The sequence below is a fragment of the Cygnus atratus genome, chromosome 1 (genome assembly GCF_013377495.2).
Source record: "Cygnus atratus isolate AKBS03 ecotype Queensland, Australia chromosome 1, CAtr_DNAZoo_HiC_assembly, whole genome shotgun sequence".
Classification (NCBI taxonomy): domain Eukaryota; kingdom Metazoa; phylum Chordata; class Aves; order Anseriformes; family Anatidae; genus Cygnus; species Cygnus atratus.
Genome location: NC_066362.1, coordinates 173,716,841 through 173,736,258, shown reverse-complemented (window position 1 = coordinate 173,736,258; position 19,418 = coordinate 173,716,841).

Below are 19,418 nucleotides of genomic sequence, written 5' to 3'. Positions count from 1 at the left end.
TGGTCATGGTAAAAATTTGCTGTAGTCATTAAGCAGCAGATATAAGAGGAGAGGACACAGGGAGCAGAAACACAGAGTAAGAAGTGGCCATTAAAATCACAATTAAAAATATAACCTTATCTTTTAACAACAGAGGTGTTAACAACACAGCAGACTGCCCTCTCAGCTCACCACATTGGTGCTTAAAGAGTTCATTTAAAGTAGTCCTCGGCTGGCATGATTGAAAATATCTTTAGCAATGTGAGAACATAGCATAGAGAAGCAGAAAAGCATTAAGTGGCTATACCAGTATTACTGGATCTGGGAGCGCTTTCAAGTTAATAGTTGCACTGCATCTCTTTCTCTCCCCTTTGGAAATCCCCCTTCTGCCCTAGATTTCATGTAAGGAAAGGCTGCAGGTCAGACAAGTGGTATAGCTTACTTTAAAAAGACCTCAAGAGTCTTTTTGAAGTACCTCCCAGTATTGAAGTACCTCCCAGCAGCCAATAGATCATTGAGTTCTAATGTCTTCTATTGCAAGCAATTATATTGTGTAATTCCTTCGCAGTTTGGGAAAGCTACAACTTAAAAATATGTTCTCACTCACCTATGTTTTCAATACTGACATCTGCAATAGTGAAACATTTGGATATTCGGAATCTTGTAATTTTTGAACAAAACATATTAATTGACAATATTTATCCCTTTACTCTTGTGAAACTTATTCATTAGCTTAAATAGATCTTCTTTCCACTTCCGTTTCACTAGGCTGAAGTCTTCTCCAACACAAAAGGTTTTCCAAACTCTTGATCATATTAGTAATCATTCTGAATTCATATTTCTTGAACATGATGATAAATGTTTATAGTATTCCAGATAGACCTCACAAGTAACTTGTAAAATAGCATTAAAGCATTATTTGCTCAAATACCCTCAACAACTATTCTGCATACTATAAACACTTTACCATTGTATTGCGAGGATGAGTACGACTGTCTGTTTTTAGCAATTAATAGGAAAAAGGTAAAGAAAAAGTGAGTCAAAAAATTAAAATGACCAGAGTTGAATTAAAAAGTAATACTCTGGTGACATAAAAAAATGTTTGACTTGAATCCTTCAGTTTCTTTGACATTTCTGAAGGAAGATGTTCTTCATAGCTGAAAGCCAAAATAGGAGATTTTAATTTCAATTGTTATATCTAATACATTATATGCATTCATTACACTTAATATTTAACAATATATTACAATGGTCAAATACTTTGAACGGATATATAATTGTTTCCAAAACTAAATATGTACGCCCTTTGATTCCATAAAATGCCTTAAGACACTGACTTTTGTTCTGATGCACAGTGTCAATTACTCAAAATGTAAGAATTTCTCACTGGATGGCAATTTCTGTATTATTGCCAACTCTGATAATACAATTTCTGTAAGGTTGAATCCTAGTGACTAAGTAGGCTGCTCCTACCCAACTCATCAACATTTACCATTTTCTTTTTAATGTGCATCTATGATCTTCCTTTGAACAGTGTAGCTGAGGACTGAAATCCAGCAAAGGCTCCTGGGATAATCTTTCATCTAATTTTCGCAGTGTACTTCACAAATATAGAAAGGAAATAACAACGGAAACATGTCTTGCTAAGATATACATTTTCAAGCACAATTTAGACACAAGTTTTGGCACAACCACCAGTTAAGAAATTTTCATTCCCACTGCATGTAGGAATGCAATAGAACTACTGTGACTCCACTGTACAAAAGCTCGAACACAGAGTAATGTTTTGACATAGTGTAAACCTTAGTCTTCCTGAATTAGCAATAGACCTCAAAGGCGGGTCTTTGCAAGTACAGAATGAAGCCCATGTGCCAGCACAGCACAATGGTGGTTATAGAAGTGCTCTTGCAACATTGCAAGCCAAGATGTACTTGTGCTAAATACAAAGCAGCCACATCAATGTGACTCAGTGACTGTGCCATGCAGGAGATCTGAACTGAGGGAGGATTTCATCTCTTATATTCCCATGCAATGTTTCTTTCTTTGGGCTTTAAACAAGGCATAAGACTTTGGTCCCAAGAGTTATACCTTGGTGTATCTCACTCGAGGATGCCATCAGATCTCAAAATGACTTACAGCTTGCATGTGTGTTCATGGAAACGAGAAGTGGAAAGACAAAGAAAAATGACTTGTGATAAATCTGCTTTTCACCAAATCTTCCTCCAAAGATCAGAGGCCTCCATGGATTTTCTGTTATTGTCAACAAGGACCAGAATTGATGTCAAGTGAATTAAAATCATAAATAGAAGGAGAAAAAGATTCATGATGCTATTTCAGTGCTTTTTGTTTGTTTGATTGATTGATTGTTTTTCTTTGTTCCACCAAGCCATATTACTCACATGACATTTTGTGTCGTTGCATGGTTGCATGTAAGCCAAATCCTTCATGAATCAATGATCAATCACCCAAGACATTTGGGCTTGGCATTCAGATAAATCTGGACACACAGTATGGCTAAAATAGCATGATAAATTATTTTCTTGACTTATTTTAGTGCTCTGTGCTTTTCATGCATGATGAGATTTGGAGTTTTTCCAGACCGTTTATTCAGATCTACATCTTTCTGTGTGCTTTTAATACCATTGAAATGATTTTTTCTTGTGATCTCTTGGAGAAACAGAAACTGTAGTGGAAAAGTGGACAACATTGTTGGCAGAAAAATCTGTAATTCCTGATGTAAAATACCACTGTGAGAAAACTCAAGTGATTAAGGAATTGATTAAAAATAAGTTATACTCTCAAAGTAAGCTTACGTTAATAATATGTACGGGCAGAAAGCAGGAACATTCCTAGAACATTCCTAGGAACATTCTTAGAACACTTCTATCTTTACATCTAGCTGAATGACAAAACTGAATGCTTTACTACTCAGTATAAATTCAATAGCAAAATTTATTTTCCTGAATTTGGACCAGTTAAAGTCTTATATAAATCACAGAAAACAAACAAACAAGCAAACAAACAACAACAACAACAGCAAAAAACACAACAGATTAGAAAATGCCACTAATACACACTTCTGTTTCTTCACTGATACTTTTAAAAAGATTCATTTTGAGGACTGCTGTGAGGTCCCCCCACACACATCTCTCCTCCAGACTGCATAAGCTCCACCACCCCCCAGCTTCTGTTTACAGGGCAAATGTTCCAGCCCTGACCATTGTGAAAGCCCTCCACTGGACTTGCTGCAGTTTATCAACGTCTTTCTCCTCATAGCCTCAGAAAAAGAATATTTTCTACACAAGCCACATTGCTATAGATCAGACATTTTATTTTTGTGTAACAATTCTTTCTGCAAGGTTGGCAGTCAGGTTTAGTTTATAAACAAGTGTTACTCTATAGAGACAGATAAATACTTAAGAAAATGATTGCTTACAGAATAAGTAAGCATTCCCAGCAGATTTAACAGGATCTTTACAAAGGAGCCTTATTGCATTCCAGGAAATCAGTTACATTGCAATGATTGTCTTGGGTGCACCATCCATGGAAACGAAGATCCACTAGATCATTGCTCCCTATTCCTGATAAAGCAGAGATGGTGCAAAAATTTGCTAAAAAAAAAAAAAAAAAAAAAAAAAAAGTCAAAATAATGTCACCTATGGGTAAACCTTCTGAACTGGACAGCTAAAAATGAGAACAATCTCAGAAATCTGCTATTGAATAAAATAAATAAATAAATAAATCTCTCTCTCTATAAAACCTGGCCCAAGTAATCATTTCAAATATGTGAAATATTAGAGATATGATGTAAAGTACATTCCTGATTTAACATTCAAATTACACATTACTCTTACTATTAATAATTATGATGAAAAATATAATCATGTATTATGGTGTATATTACACATAGTATCACTCCCAAAACTAATGCTTAATTAATAATTAATTTTAAAAGAAGAAAATGCACCAACCAGCCAACCAAAAAAAAATAAATTATTTTTGCAACAACTAAATCCAGGAAAAAGGAAATACCAATGAAATTTGCAATAGCTGCACATCTCATAAGGAGAGAAAAGTATATTAAAATATGTCTCAAATATGAAAGCAATGATTTATTTGAGGTATTGATATTAGTGTTAGGTGCTGAAAAGTTTTCATTCAGCAACAACATGGACATATGCACACATCCTCTCCATTTGCTCTCTGCACCATCCCTCAATCTCTTTTCCTCTGTCTTTTTATATTCATACTCTTCCTGCCTTTCTTGAGAACAAAACTTTCAACCAACCCCCAGAAGTCATGGATTTTCTGAGTTCGTTTTCTCCTCCACCTTACAAGGCTATAATTGTTGTGTCCCAGAACACTTCACTACTGTCCATCATAATGAAAGATGAGCTGCCACCAAATACTGCTCACCTAGTAATACGAAGGAGTAATGTATTTGGTGTTGCATAAGCACCAGGACAGCCACCATCTGAGCCACAGACTGAGGTGTTTGCTAATAAAGATGACGTATGGAAGAGACAGCTAGATAATGAGGATCATGAATAACCAAAACCATTGAGAAGGCAACTAGATTCTGTGGATGGATGAAACAGAAGTGTTCTGCATAAGAGAAATAATATATATATATATATTAATGTAATTATTTGGTGTGATTACTTAGGTACTTCGCCTCTATGTTGATGAGCACGGTATTTTTAACAAATTAAACAGATTTTTGAATGAAAGGAAGAGAGAATTCAACAGAATATACAATTCAGATACAAAATCTTGCTTACTCTGTTGAGCAGGCTGTGAATATCATCAGTTGTACTCTGGAGGTGACTGTCTCTGCTGGCTTGTACAAAAAGCCTTGAAAATTAGATTAGGTATACATCTAACTTAAAAATGGCTAATGTTATTGGGATTATTCCCTTCCAGTTAATTCCATTAAAAAGTTTGTTAATGCAGACACGATAGGGGCCAGATCTGAATACTAAATAATAGACAGGTATCTAAAAGTTGCAAGACATTTTCATCATGCACAGACTGATAGAAGACAAATTATTCAGCCTTTCTTTTCTCTGAAGGCCACTTTTATTTATTTTTTTTTTTTTTTTTTAATATATAAGTACTGCCGTTTAATTTCTCTTCGGCCAAGTATTGATTTCAGGTAAGTGCTGTGATTTCTGAGAAACACTGAAGTTTAGGATTTATATAATGCTGGTACTGTGTCACCTGCATAACACTGTTACTTCTGCTCTTGCCAGACATTACCTCTCTCAACAGCAATACAGAGCAGTTGCATACATAGACAGTTCTAGAAGACTGCAAAGCTTTGGGCTTGGAGATGAAAACTTTTTTTTTCAAGAAAAGCCTAGAATGCTGCTTAGATTCTGAATTTGGTAACAGAACAAACAAAAGAAAACAATTTCACCTGTGTTTTATGAGTGTCTGCCAACCTGACCTCTTGTCTAGAGAAGTTTACTGCCTCCCAGGGGCTCAAATGCAAGATGTCAAGGAAATGCTGCCAAGAATTGTCTATGCATCAGACTATTACCCTCTGCTGCTCATTCATGTGAGCACTAATAATACCAAGGGTAAATTAGAAACCATCAAACGGGATTTCAGAGCCCTTGGGGGATGGTCATCAAGGGTATGGGAGCCTAGGTCATTTTCTCCTCAATCCTAACAGTGAAGGGGGAGGATGGGAGGAGGAGGAGACAGATTTTCCAAGTTAACAACTGGCTGCACCACTGGTTTTGGCAACAGGGTTTTGATTTCTTTGACCATGGGATCCTGTCTGAAGATTGACAACTGATGGGGAGAGATGGAATCCACCTCATTAAGTGAGGCACAAGTGTCATTGTCAACAGGTTGGCCCCTCATAAGGAGGGCTTTAAACTAGGGGGAGGGGGAAAGTTATAGACACAGGGTAGTAAGCAAAATATGAATTAAGTCAGGATGCCTCCAGTGGATGCATGCAGCTGGGGAAATGAGTATGGGACATGGTATGAAAGATCTTCTTGCACCCCTCCTGGGAAACCTGCATGCTCAGTAACCTCTCTGAAATGCCTGTACACCAATGCACACAGCATGGGGAATAAACAGGAAGAATTAGAGATCTGTGTGCAGTTGCAGAGACATGATCTCATTGCAATTACAGAGACATGGTGGGACAGCTTGCATGGCTGGAATGCTGTCATCAATGGCTATGTGCATTTTAAGAAAGACAGGCCAAGGAAGGCAAAGTAATGTAGTTTCTTTACATGTAAGAGAGCAACTGAAATGTATTGAGCTTTTCCTCAGAGTAGATGAAGACTTGAGAGCTTATGGATTAAAGGACAGGCTAACATGGTTGACAGTCTTGTAGGTGTTTACTACAAACCACCTGATCAGGAAGAGGAAGTCGATGAGACCTTCTACAGACACCTGGAAGTAGCTTCACAATCACAGGCCCTGGTTCTCATGGGGGACTTCAACCACCCTGATATCCGCTGGAAAGACAACACAGCTGGCACAAACAGGACAGGACGTTCCTGCAGAGCATCAGTGATAACTTTTTGACACAGGTGGTGAAGGACCCAATGAGCAGAGGTATACTGCTGAATGTTATACTAACAAAGAAGGACTGGTTGGAGATGTGAAGGTTGGGGACAACCTTGGCTGCAGTGACAATGAGATGGTGGAGTTCAGGATCCTGTATGGAGGAAGCAGGACAATTGGTATGATTGCAAATCTGGACTTAAGGAGAGAAAACTTTGGCCTCTTCAGGGCCCTAGAAGGTGGGAGGGAGGGGGAATATTCCAAGACTGCTGGTTAATATTCAAGTATCACTTCCTCCAAGCTCAAGATCAGTGCATCCCTAGGAGAAAGATGTCAAGCAAAGGGGACAGGAGAACTGCATGGATGAACAAGGAGCTCCTGGTAAAACTCAAACAGACGGAAGCATACAGAATGTGGAAAATGGAACAGGCCACTTGGGAGGAATATAGGTTGTCAGAGTATGCAGGGATGTGATGAGGAAGACTAAGGGATATTTGAAATTAAATCTGGCAATGGATGTCAAGGACAAGACAGGTTTCTTCAAATAAATCAGTAAAAAGGGAAGACTGGGGAAAATGTGGACCTGCTGCTGAATGGGGTGGGTGCCCTGGTGATGAAGGACATGGAGAAGGCAAAGAATGTCTTCTTTGCTGCTCCAGTCTTTACTGCTAAGGCCAGCTGTCAGGAATCTCAGACCCTGGAGACAAGAGAGGAAACCTAGAGAAAGGAGGACTTTACCTTGGTCAAGGAGGATCGGGCTAGAGATCATTTAGAAAAACTTGCCACCTACAGATCCATGGGCCCTGATGGAATGCACCCAAGGGTGCTGAGGGAGCTGGCAGCTGTTATTGCTAGGCAACTCTCCATCATCTTTGAAAGGTCAGGGAGAGCAGGAGTGGTACCTGAGGACTGAAAGAAAGCCAGAATTAGTCCAGTCTTCAAAACGTGCAAGAAGGAGGACCCAAGCAACTATAGGCCAGTCAGCCTCACCAGGGAGATGATCCTCCCCTTCTACTTAGCCCTGGTGAGGCCACACCTGGACTATTGTGTCCAGTTCTGTGCTCTCGAGTACAAGAGAGACATGGAGCTACTGGAGGAAGTCCAGCAGAGGGCAATGAAGATGATGAAGGGACTGGAGTATCTCTGTTATGAGGAAAGGCTGAGAGAGCTGGACCTGTTTAGCCTAGAGAAGAGATGTCTGAGAGGTATGAAAAAATATAAAAATGTCTTTCTTTTGCTCAGATTTCTTCCTGATACATATAGAAGAGGATGGGTTCATTGCTGAGTTAAAAGCATCAAAGAGGACTCCACCCAAATGAATCAGCCTTCTGTGGCTATGTGGTTTCCAAGTGACATATGAGATTTGGAAGGTCCTGATTCCACATCTTACTGGCTCTACTTGTTGCTACTGCAATCTGCCATAAATTGCAGGTATGCTTTCTAGTAGCTTTCTTTCTCTTTCTTACCTTCTCAGAACTACAACCATCTTAGCTAGGATTTACAGATAGTGTAGGACTTTTATTTGTTGAATTTAAAACAAAATAACAAAACAACAGCAACAACAAAAAGCAAAGATAAAGACAATCAAGATATAAAAGATATCTTCTACTCGTCAGGAGTAATATTAAAGGTGGAGGTGTTATGGCTGGAAGAAAATGGCTGGTGAGAATACAGCCCACACCCATTATGCCATCAGAATTGCAGTGCTTTGTCCTGTCTGGTGGCTGGAAGTAAAGAAGTTGAGTTTTAAAGAATGAAAAGGAAGGAGAGTAATATTTCAGGGACAGCTGATAGGCTCTGACCATGTCTAGATTACCAGAACTAGGAACACTTCTAACTCCTTTGTTCTTGGGTACATTCTAGCGACATATAGTTCCATATTGGAAATTTAAACCTCAGGTTCCCCATACTTACCTTTTATTTCTGTAAAGTCAAAATCTGAGCAAGAAGGTTAGTTGATAGTCATTAAGCACTTCCAAAGGTCCAGAAGGAAACCCACAGGCCTGTCCAGTAGGCTGAGATTCTAGAAAAGAAGCAATCCCATATGTTGTTGGGGTAATTACACAGAATCACACAGAATCACAAAATGTTGGGGATTGGAAGGGACCTTGAAAGATCATCTATTCCAATCCCCCTGCCAGAGCAGGAACACCTAGGTCACATCTGTGGTGGTTTTACTCAGGTGGGCGGCCAAGCTCCACCACAACCGCTCTCTCACTCCCCCTCCTCAAAGAGGAACAGGGAGAAAATATGATGAAAAGGGCTCAAGGGTTGAGATAAGGATGAGGAGATCACACAGTAATTATCGTGACGGGCAAAACAGACTCAGCATAGGGAGATAGTAAGATTTATTGCCTATTACTAACAAGCTAGAGAAGTGAGAAACAAAGGAAAGAGACCAAAAGCACCTTCCCCCCCATCCACCCTCTTCCACCTCCTCCCCCCGAGAGCGGTGCAGGGGAACGGGGGAATGGGGGTTATGGTCAGTCTGTAGCGCTTCTTCGCCGCCGCTCCTTCTCGGTCACTCTCGTCCCCTGTGCTGTGGGGTCCCTCCCACAGGATGCAGTCCTTGCTGAACTGATCCAGCGTGGGCTTCCCACAGGCAGCTCTCCCAGCTGCTGTGTGTGGCGCAGCGTTTTTTTTTCCCCTGTCTTAAATATGCTCTCACAGAGGCGCAAAACAACATCACTTGCTGGCTCAGCTCTGGTCAGCAGTGGGACCCTTACCAAACATGGGGCAGCTTCTAGATCCTTCTCACAGAAGCCACCCCTATGGCCCCCTGCTACCAAAACCTTACCACTTAAACCCACTACAACATCACACAGGAATGCGTCCAGGCGAGTTTTGAATGTCTCCAGAGAAGGAGACTCCACAACCCCCCTCAGCAGCCTGTTCCAGTGTTCTGTTAGAACTGTCTTGTCTCCATACTCTTACCACCATCTGCTTCTTGAATGCTTGATAATGCATTAAGGAAAGGCAAGGCAAGGAAAAGAGTGACCCTCTCGATCACTTCTTAGTCTTAAGCAAAGCAGACTTCGTATCTTCCCCTTGGCCATCTGTCTCTCTTCCCCATTTTCTTTTTAGGGTCACAAATCCTTACCTTTTTTCTGCCCTTATAAGCTGTTGCATTATCATGAGTAGCTTCACATTGAGATCCGCTGATTTAATTTATGTAGTCCTGAGATAGGACTCTCTAAATGTTGATTTAGGGAAAGTACTTCCAAGTAATACCATGCAACTATGGAGAACAATGACCTAAAACATATCATCTAGCTATGAGATTGCTAGCATAGACCTAGTAATCTCTGCCAGTTGTAGCTTCCAGTCATGCAACATTACTACTTTATCCAAAAGCCTGAGACCAGGCACTTGCAAGGAGCTGGCAGTCACTGATTCACACAAAATAGAACTGACCTCAAACAAGTCATTTTTTATGTAATGAAAGGAGATACATGGAAGCACATGACATATATATATCATTGTCTGTTTCCCTCAGAAATAAAACAAGAAAAATAAAGTGAAATTAAAAGAAATGAGAAAGGTAGGAGGGAGAGAGAAATGGGACAAGTAATCTGAATTGAAACATGAAATTTCAATGATAAAACTACAAAAAAAAAAAAAAAAAAAAAAAAAAGAAAACTTTATTTTGGTCCTGCAGATATGTTTTTGAAAACAGTACTTTTCAAAAACTGTACAGGATTTCTCAAACTTTTTTTTTCTTCTTTGAAAGAGTAATTCTGGTCTGAAAACTTACAACTTAAATGAAAATTATTTCAACAGGTTTTTATAAAATTATCAATACATAAACCTCCCTATTCTACTGTAAAAAGGTTGAAAGTAAAAAAAAAAAAAAAAAAAGATAACTCACAGCTGAAAATCTCCATACATCTTGATGCAGACATAGAAAAGGCAAAGAACTAATCTCTTCATTTAAATTGACTTTTTTTTTTTTTTTTTTTTTTTTTTTAATGAATGAAACAGATCAAGTTCAAATGGAACAAATGGAATTGCCTACAATCAGTATGGATAAGCCAATAGTGACATCAAATTGTCCCACTATATTTTGGAGGGTTCCAGCTAGGATATCTCTATACAAGTGTTTCATTAAATGATGCAGTCATATGACAAGCAAATACAGGCATTGAGTGAATATGTTTGTTTCAGAATGAACGCTGTTCATGAAAAAAAAAAATATTAAATGAGAAATGGAAAGTAAAACATGGAATTAAATGAAGATAACTATGTTGCAAGACCAAGAGAGTTGAAAAGAACATGTAACTTGAGCAATGTAGTCATAGAAATAAAAAAGTGATTTGTAATTTCTTGCACATTTGAACAAAAAGCCTTAAGATCTGAGATGAACTGAAGAATTGGTAATAACTAGAGGACTTGAATAGTAACAAATTCAGTCCAAAGAAATAGACTATTACTTGAATAATTTGCAAGAGTTCTCTGAAAGAAAAGTAAATAAGAGAAAAAGATTCAAGAAAAAAAATCTGCTATTGATACGGAGATGGACTACCTCACAATATAGATACCCAACATTTGAGAAAACAGTGGCTTCTGTGGGAAACGCATAGTACTTCTCTAAAATGACAGTGATACAGAGTCTTTATTACAAATGACTATGCCACAAGATGATTTTTAATAAGTATAAATAATAGAGGTCTAAAAGCACAGAAGTAAAAAATGTATATGCAGTACAAGAGAAAGCTGGTGAACAAGGCAGCAGAAATAAAACATTGTTTTCCTCTTCGTGCAAATAAACAGATACGTTTTCTTCCTTCCTTCCTTCTCCTTAAATCACATAAACAGATAAATAGACTCAGGAGCGTAAGTAGCTGTAGAAGAGAAGAGAATCACACTAAAGCACACGATACCAGATTTTTATCCTATCCATATGGTGTAAAAAGTCCAGTAGATGAGAAATGTTTTTTTTCTGTGACTTCAAGAAAAGATATAAAAGATATAAAAAAAGAAAAGATATAAATGCATGGGAAAACAAACAAACAAACAGAATACAAAGAAACAACAACAACAACAAAGCACAAATCACACACACAAAAAACATGCCCAACAATTGTTGAAGTGCCGGTTTGAGAAAATAATTGTCTTTTTCAAGGAGATTCTGAGCAAAAAGACAGGACTGCATGTAGATAAAGTAGTATCAAAAACATAGAGGAATGCTGCAACTTGGTAGATAGACAGAAGAAGAGATACTGTAACACTGAAAAAAAAAAAAAGGAAGGAAGAAAAAAAGAAAGACACTATCAGAAAGGAAGCGCTGGAATCTATTTATACTGTACAGCAATCCCAAGTATTATTGATAAATACAAGATACTGTAGGCATTGGTACCGTACAGAAAGATTGATGTATATCAACAATTTATATTGCATTCTATATGCTTTAAGGAAAAACAATATCTCCTTTTATAAATATAATAAAGATTTAAATAAAATAAAGTAAAATAAAACAAAACAAAACAAAATAAAATAAAATAAAATAAAATAATAAAATAAAATAAAATAAATGTTTTAGCAAAGTACAACTTGGAGACATTCAAGATCCAAAAGTTATAACAAAGAATCACTGAAATTTTAGAAGGTAATAATTCTAGAAGTAGTTGCTGCATAAGATGTATTAATATTTATTTATTTTTAAAGTGATATTCTAATTTATTTAATGGTGTATGAAAGCAAAAGATATTCTACACATTTTTTTTATTCAGTTTCTTAATTACTCAACTCATCATAACTGAGCATGGGTAATTATTATTTTCTATCCAAAATCACTGGTCCTTAGGTTTACATTTTCCTAATCACGTCCTCCTTGTTCATACACCTAACGATGCAAAGAAAGTAACCTTTGCCAGACAGACATTTTTAGACATGTAAAGCCAGGTGCTGGATTTATTAAGCATTAGTATTATGAAAAAGCACCTTTGAGAAATTTGACTGAATGAGACAGAATTCCAGAAGAATAAAATGTATGAGATGGCATTTCTGAATTTTAGCTGAATGAAACAGCAACTATGTCCTCCCTCATTTTCACTCTGTAGGATAAACTCTACATCACTACCAGCTGCACACTCAGTGAGGCTAGCAAACATTTACAAGTACAGAAGGCATAAATGTATCTCATACGTAGGTTGGTTTTTTGCTAAGGTAGAGCTGTAAAGAAATCTGCAGCTTTAATTAAGAGACACATACATTTTCATATGTACATCTGCAGAGCTCATTTTTAGTCTTTTTTTTTTTTTTCATAAGCCAAAGATTTGACTTTGTGATTTGAAATCCGAAGATAAAACAGCAAGCAAAACCAGAAAGATAGGGACTGAGATAACAAGATTAGGACTTAAAGATAGTACTCAAACCTGTCAAGGACAAGAATTCAGCAGATTATTTGTCTAGACAATGACTAAAAAACCCAATGCATTTGAGGGACCTATTTTCACAGTATGTATGTGACCTTCCACACACCCCCCCTCGCCTTTTTTAATTTTTATTTTTTATTTTTTATTTTTTAATCTCAGCTGTAAATTCTTCCTACTCCCTCACTTTGGGAGCTGGAGTCTCTAAATGTACTGTTCATACCAGACATCCTCTGCTTCCTGGGTGCTGTATCTGCTTGAAGGCATTGTTAGTATTTAGTATTTTAACCAAATCCTTTGAAAAGACCTATATCCTTTCTAAGTCATATATCTCATCTTAGCTCACTAATCTCTCAAAACCTGGATGGCTCAATAACCTTCATTTTCTAAACTGTCAAAAGTTTTCCTTTAACACTTCATGCTACCACCCTCTGTCATCCAGCCACCAGAAGTCTCCATCGATACCCTCCCTCCCCTTCTCCTACAACTTCTATATCATGACCAAATCCTTTCAGGACATTCACCACACTAAAAAAAAAAATAAAATAAAATAAAATAAAATAAAATAAAATAAAATAAAATAAAATAAAATAAAACAAAATAAAATAAAAAAAAAGAATTAAAAAAAAAATCCTGTACATATCTATCCTCTGTAGTTTTCTTCTGAAATCTGTCAGTCAATGCAACTCCTCCATACCAGGACTAAGAAAACAATTTACAACTCTAACATTTATAAGTGCAGATTATATGTTTCATATATAAAGTAATTTGTATTCATCTACATGTGCATATGTACATATGAACACTTTGGTATATCAATAAAAGAATACCACCAATATCAAAGATTAAGCAATTTGTTCCATGTGTAAATGTCATGTGTAAGTCACTTAAAGGAGATATGAATATTTATATTAGCTGTAAAGCTTACTACAGGTCTATCCCTTTTACCTTATTAATCCCCATAATCCTAGAATTTATTATTTTCTTTGTTCGTCCACTGCCATTTATATTTATATTCAATCCATTTACTGAAGCATTCTAGGATAGATACTAGGCCTTTTCCATAAAGCATCCAGAAAACTTGCAGCTGCTGCAGGTTAAAAGATTTAGCTGAACTTGAAGTCTCTATTTATTGGAATTTCTCTCTAATAAAAAGAAAGAAAGTAGTATAACAGAAAAGAGTAACACGTCTACTCTCAAGCTAGCTCTTAAGGCAAAATGGAATGAAGACATTGGAAATTTCTGTTGAACAGAAATGATTCACTGTGAATTGTTTGCTCACTTCTAATCTCCAATTGTTGTGCCTTTTCCACAATGACTGCAAATAAAAAAAAAAAATCATTGTTTTGTTGTAGTTGTTGTGTTCCTATAAATGATTTTATAAACTGTCTGCAGGCTCTTGCATCAAAACATAGTTGTCTAAAACTCCCAACTTATTTTTCATATTTCCACCAACATTTGGTTGCCTTAAATTTTCTTCCAAAAAATCACCTTCTGTAACAAAAATCCAGAAGAGATTTCAGGTGAATCAGTGAAATTAGACAGTAACTGTACTTCGAAATCCAATTCATATGGGAGCACTAGACAGAACTTTGATAGCATTCAGAGATAAACACAAATTAAATATCACCAAACAGTATAATTATCCATTAAAAAAAAAAATCCTTTCAAATTGCTAAAACCCTCTCTTCCTCTTAAAAGACATGAAATTAATAATAACAGCTGGTTTGGATACAGCCCTGTTGATATTTGTATGATGCCCCATTATTGTGAATGAGGTCTGGCTTCCTGCCAGATTCTGACGTAGCCACAAGCTGTTTCAAGTACCAGCCAGTATTGAACCTGTCAATCAAAATATGTTTCCTCTATCACCACTGTGGTATTTTATGAAATATCAGAATGAGATGCTGCACTTGTATCTGATCTAGTGCGAGATGCAAAGTATCACCCTGGTGCTGAGCCACATCTTTTAGTACTCAGTGCCCATGGGTATGCTCACATCAGGACTGTTCTTGGGAGGCTAACTTTCCACTGGGTAATTTGGAATCTTATCAAAAGCCCATTGAAGTCAAAGGAAATATTCCCATTGATCTCAGAGGGCTTTGATCAGGCCCATGGCGAGCATGTACTTTAGCAGTCTTTTAGTGCTCTTGCAACATGTGCAGCCAAATGAATACACTTAATCTTTTCAGTAAAAATAGCATGAAAGTCAGCACAGTCCAGCTGACTGGAGTCAAAAGATCAGAAAGGGATTTAGCAAGTGAAATTTGGTGCCTCAAAGCCTTTTTAGTTGCCAGTTCAACCTTTTGGCAAGCAAGAGTATTCACAACTGCCTTTGCCTAGTTGCTGTTGATGTCTTAAGTCTGTCAGTTCCAATGCTTCTGCAGGTGAGGTCCCCAAAGCACTTAAAATATTGCTGTGGCATAAAGCTGTGATATAAAGCCATCTTCTGGTGCCAAGTTACTTTTTGCTAGTTTGTGCCTAAAACCTGCCAATGTTAATGAAATAGGTGTCACTCTACCAAGCACAGAGAGTTGTTCTAATAAGTGTGTTCATACCATAGCTAATCTTTCCCACACATTTTTGGACAAGACCCGTGCACTTCACATGCACAAGTCAAGAGTAAAAACTCTTCTCTGTTGGAGAGTTTTTATATGCAGGACCTCCCACTGTCACTGTTTTAAGCTCTGTTATTTAACTACAGAGGATTTTAAATCTTGCCTGCTCTTCTTTGAGGTTTTAATTTTGCTCTAATTATTAGATTATTGTGAATAGTGGGCAGAGGCAGTTGTTTTCTGTCCACACTACACAAAGGACATATACTTCATCTTCTGGAAATCCCAAGATTTTTCCTCTCAGTAGAAAGCTGTTTACTTGAGGCAATCCTTTCTCCCTTAAGAAGTATTTCGGTGAGCCTCTCTCACAGATTGCTGATCTCTGTGAATCTCTTATCAAGGGAAAAATATGTGTAGGAAGTTATAAATTTGGCTGTGAGGTTTGAGGAAAACACTGTAGAAAACGTCAGTGTTGAGTTTATGCTGCGTTTTTGTTTGGGGATTGCTTCTGCTTTTGCACCTTTAAAACTACCCACTTTGGGAAAACTCCCTTATAATGTCTGTTAAAAAAAAAAAAAAAATTAAATTCAAGAACTACAAAGTTCAAAGCACGTCACCCGCTGCAGACCCAGAAGAAACAGTTGGTCTCTTATGTAGTGTGTTTAACTCTGCTTTTATAACCAAAATTATTTTAGAATTGCACTGAGACCAGACTTCTCTGGAAACAGACATGCAAATTCATGCTTCTAGCTGGAGTAAACTTTTTTTTTTTTTTTTTTTAAATGAAGTGACCTAGTAAGGGAAATCTTAATGAATACTAGGAAATTGTTGGTAAGATACGATAGCTCTGGCTGTTCTACTGAAACATTTTGCAAGGTAGTACCAACAGATTCAGCAATCTAGTGGCACATTGCTGGGGTACTGAAGTGTATTTGAAGGTATATTTTTATACCTATGCTTTGGAACATTTTTCTTTTTAGGGCTGCATGTCTATAACTAGCTGCCTGTCTCCATACTGCAAAAAATTTCTGGCTTTCAGAATCAAAAATCAGTGGTGATATACACCACTCCAAAAAATCAAGTCAGTAGTACATTATATTTGAATGTTAACAATGTGCTTTGGATTGTGTATGCTAAGGTCTATATGCTTTGTATGTTGCAGAGTGCTCATTAAAATGTCTATAATCATGGGGCAGAGTAACTGATAGGTGTTTGTCCTGTTATCACAAGCAAAATCTCAATTTCTGCAACAGTCCATTACTCACGTAAGGTAATTAGACATGGACTACAAGCTGATATGATTTTTGAACTTTTGCTGGTCCTGTATTCAAACAGGTGAAGGAGAAATATTTCAAATGTATCAGTGACTTAGGGGCTTGAAGCAGACACTTCAAAAGTGATTCATGCCAATTGAGTTTTTAAGGTCTTAATGTGGTAGACAAGCATCACAAAAAACTTAAAATTACTTGGCCCTGACAAGATATCTGAGATTATCGGGGTAACTTTGATTACTACATAACAGGACAAGAAGTACTGGTTTTAAACTAAGAGAGTGTAGATTTAGATTAGATATTCAGAAGAAATGATTTACTGGTGGTGAGGCACTGGAACAGGTTGCCCAGAGAAGCTGTGGATGCCCCATCCCTGGAGGTGTGCAAGGCCACATTGGTTGGGGGCTTTGAGCAGCCTGACCTAGTGGGAGGTGTCCCTGCCCATGGCAGGGGAGTTGGAATCAGATGATCTTTAAGGTTCCTTCCAACCCAAACCCAAACTGATCCTGTGATATTTGAAAATGTGTCTGGAGCTCCTAATTCACTCTGGTGAATTTTAAAGTGCTACCTGTTGTCCTTTTCCTCTGAAATTAAATTTGCATGTGTGCTAGGGGAATTTTGAAAAACTCTCTGTTTGGGAAATGGTTCTTACTTCAAAGATTTGCGATTAGAGAAAGTTTTGACAAGGGTTGTGCTTAGGAAAAGAAAAGGTTTGAAGAGGGCCCCATGTACCAAAAAAAAAAAAAAAAAAAAAAAAAAAAGTGAAGAAGAAGCTTAAAAGAAATCTGTGATTCAGAGAGCAAGCTTTAAAATGATCTGTTTTGGCAGAGAGATTTAATTGGCTCTGCTTTCTCGGACCACTGTATTTTTTCCCCACATTTATGACAGGGAATTGATGATAGGGAATTGCCTTTAAGATGGTTTGTTTTTTGCCTTGTTTCCTGCATTTGTGGGTTTTCCACAGATTATGCATTGTGACATTTTAAAGGCTTCTATGCAAATTTTAGCCACTTGAATATTTGGAAATCTGTGATAGAAACTGTAAAAAAGGTGGTGGAGCACTACCTACCAGTAGTTCACCGTAGAAACAGAGAGAAACAGAGACTGCTGTGTAAATGTTGCCATGGTGAATAAGATGGGAGTACTTTGTGGCTGGCAAACAAGAACAGACGTTTTCCAGACTGGTAATGCTATGTTCACTTCTTACCTGAAGGAATAAGGTTGTTTTACATGAATAAAAATTGTTCCTTGTAATAGGAGGAATAAATTTGTACAAAATCTGTGACTGCACACCACTGGAAAATCAGCAGATGACATTTCCAAACATTTTAACACCATAGATTTTTCTATACACTGTATCATTTTGGGGTTGGGTGAGTTTTACTTGGTGGTGGTGGTGGTTTTTTTGTTTGTTTATTGGAGAGGCACGGGATGAGGGGTCAATGCATTAATTCTGTAATGATACAAGTTGATAAAATATTAGCCTGAGTGACTAGCTGCACTCAGTTTGATAAAGGAATTTACAATCATCTTTACAAACATTTCATCCTCAATTATTTTATTGAATTTGCTTTTAGAAATCACTTGCATTTAGTTTTGATGATTACAGAGCACTGAACTCCAGTTTCTCCTGCCACTGCTTCTGCAAAGAGAGTCACACTAGCAGTCAGGCGTATTACATACATAAAAATCCCCTTGTTCCAGCACAGAAAACTTTATTCCAATAAAATAGACTTCTGATCCTCTGCTGCAGCTGATCAGACATAGCAGTCTATTTGTTAGTTGTGGAGTCTAACCCACAGTCACAAAACAAAATAGAAATCATTTTATCCCCCAAGTGGTCAAACCCTATTCAGTGTTAGACTGTGTTATTTATCTATCTATCTGGTATTGTGTCATTTTTTATTGCTACAGTTCAGTGACTTTGTGAAAGGAGGATATGTCTTTTGAAATTCCAGTAATGGATCATGCATTGGAGTATAAGGGCAACCTAAGGGAGCAAGTATCAGTGCGGGGGATTATTCTTTACTTAAGGAAAATTGTTAGATCTCACTTAGAAAATTGGCAGCTAATTTTCCTGTCATTCATATCAGTAATCATTTTAGGCTACAACCATTCTGCCCTCAAATTAATACATTCAGCATTAATGAATGCTAAGAAGACAATGATGTACCACAGTTAAATCCAGGGATGATGTGGCTGCAGGGTCTTTTTCCAAGAAAACAATCAGTGGAAGGTGGAGGTACTCCAGAATACAACAGGTTATGTCACTGATTCAAGTGCCTAAACTATGCATGTGGGTACCTAAACTTAAATGTTTTTTCATATTATGTATTTCACAAGCGTACATTTAAGAAAGCCTCACTTTAATCTATTGTGACTTCAAGTTCTGAAAAAAAATATTATTTTATAAATACTACTGTCTAAAAATGATAAAAGTTCACCAACATTGTAAAACTGATGAAATTATCTGCACAGCTCTATATACAAGTACACTGAACAAGTCCATTAAACTGTAAAAATAATTTCCTTTTAAAGCTAGGCATTGAAAAAGATGATGCAATTTAATAATTTCTTGAACTAACATAATTTAATCTGTGCACTGGGCTTGTATTTTGAGATTAGAAATATAGGTTTCTAAAAATCAACAGATCTGCAAATGCGTTTCAGGGTACTTGCGTGTTTTTCTTTTTTTGTCACCACAGATGGTACAG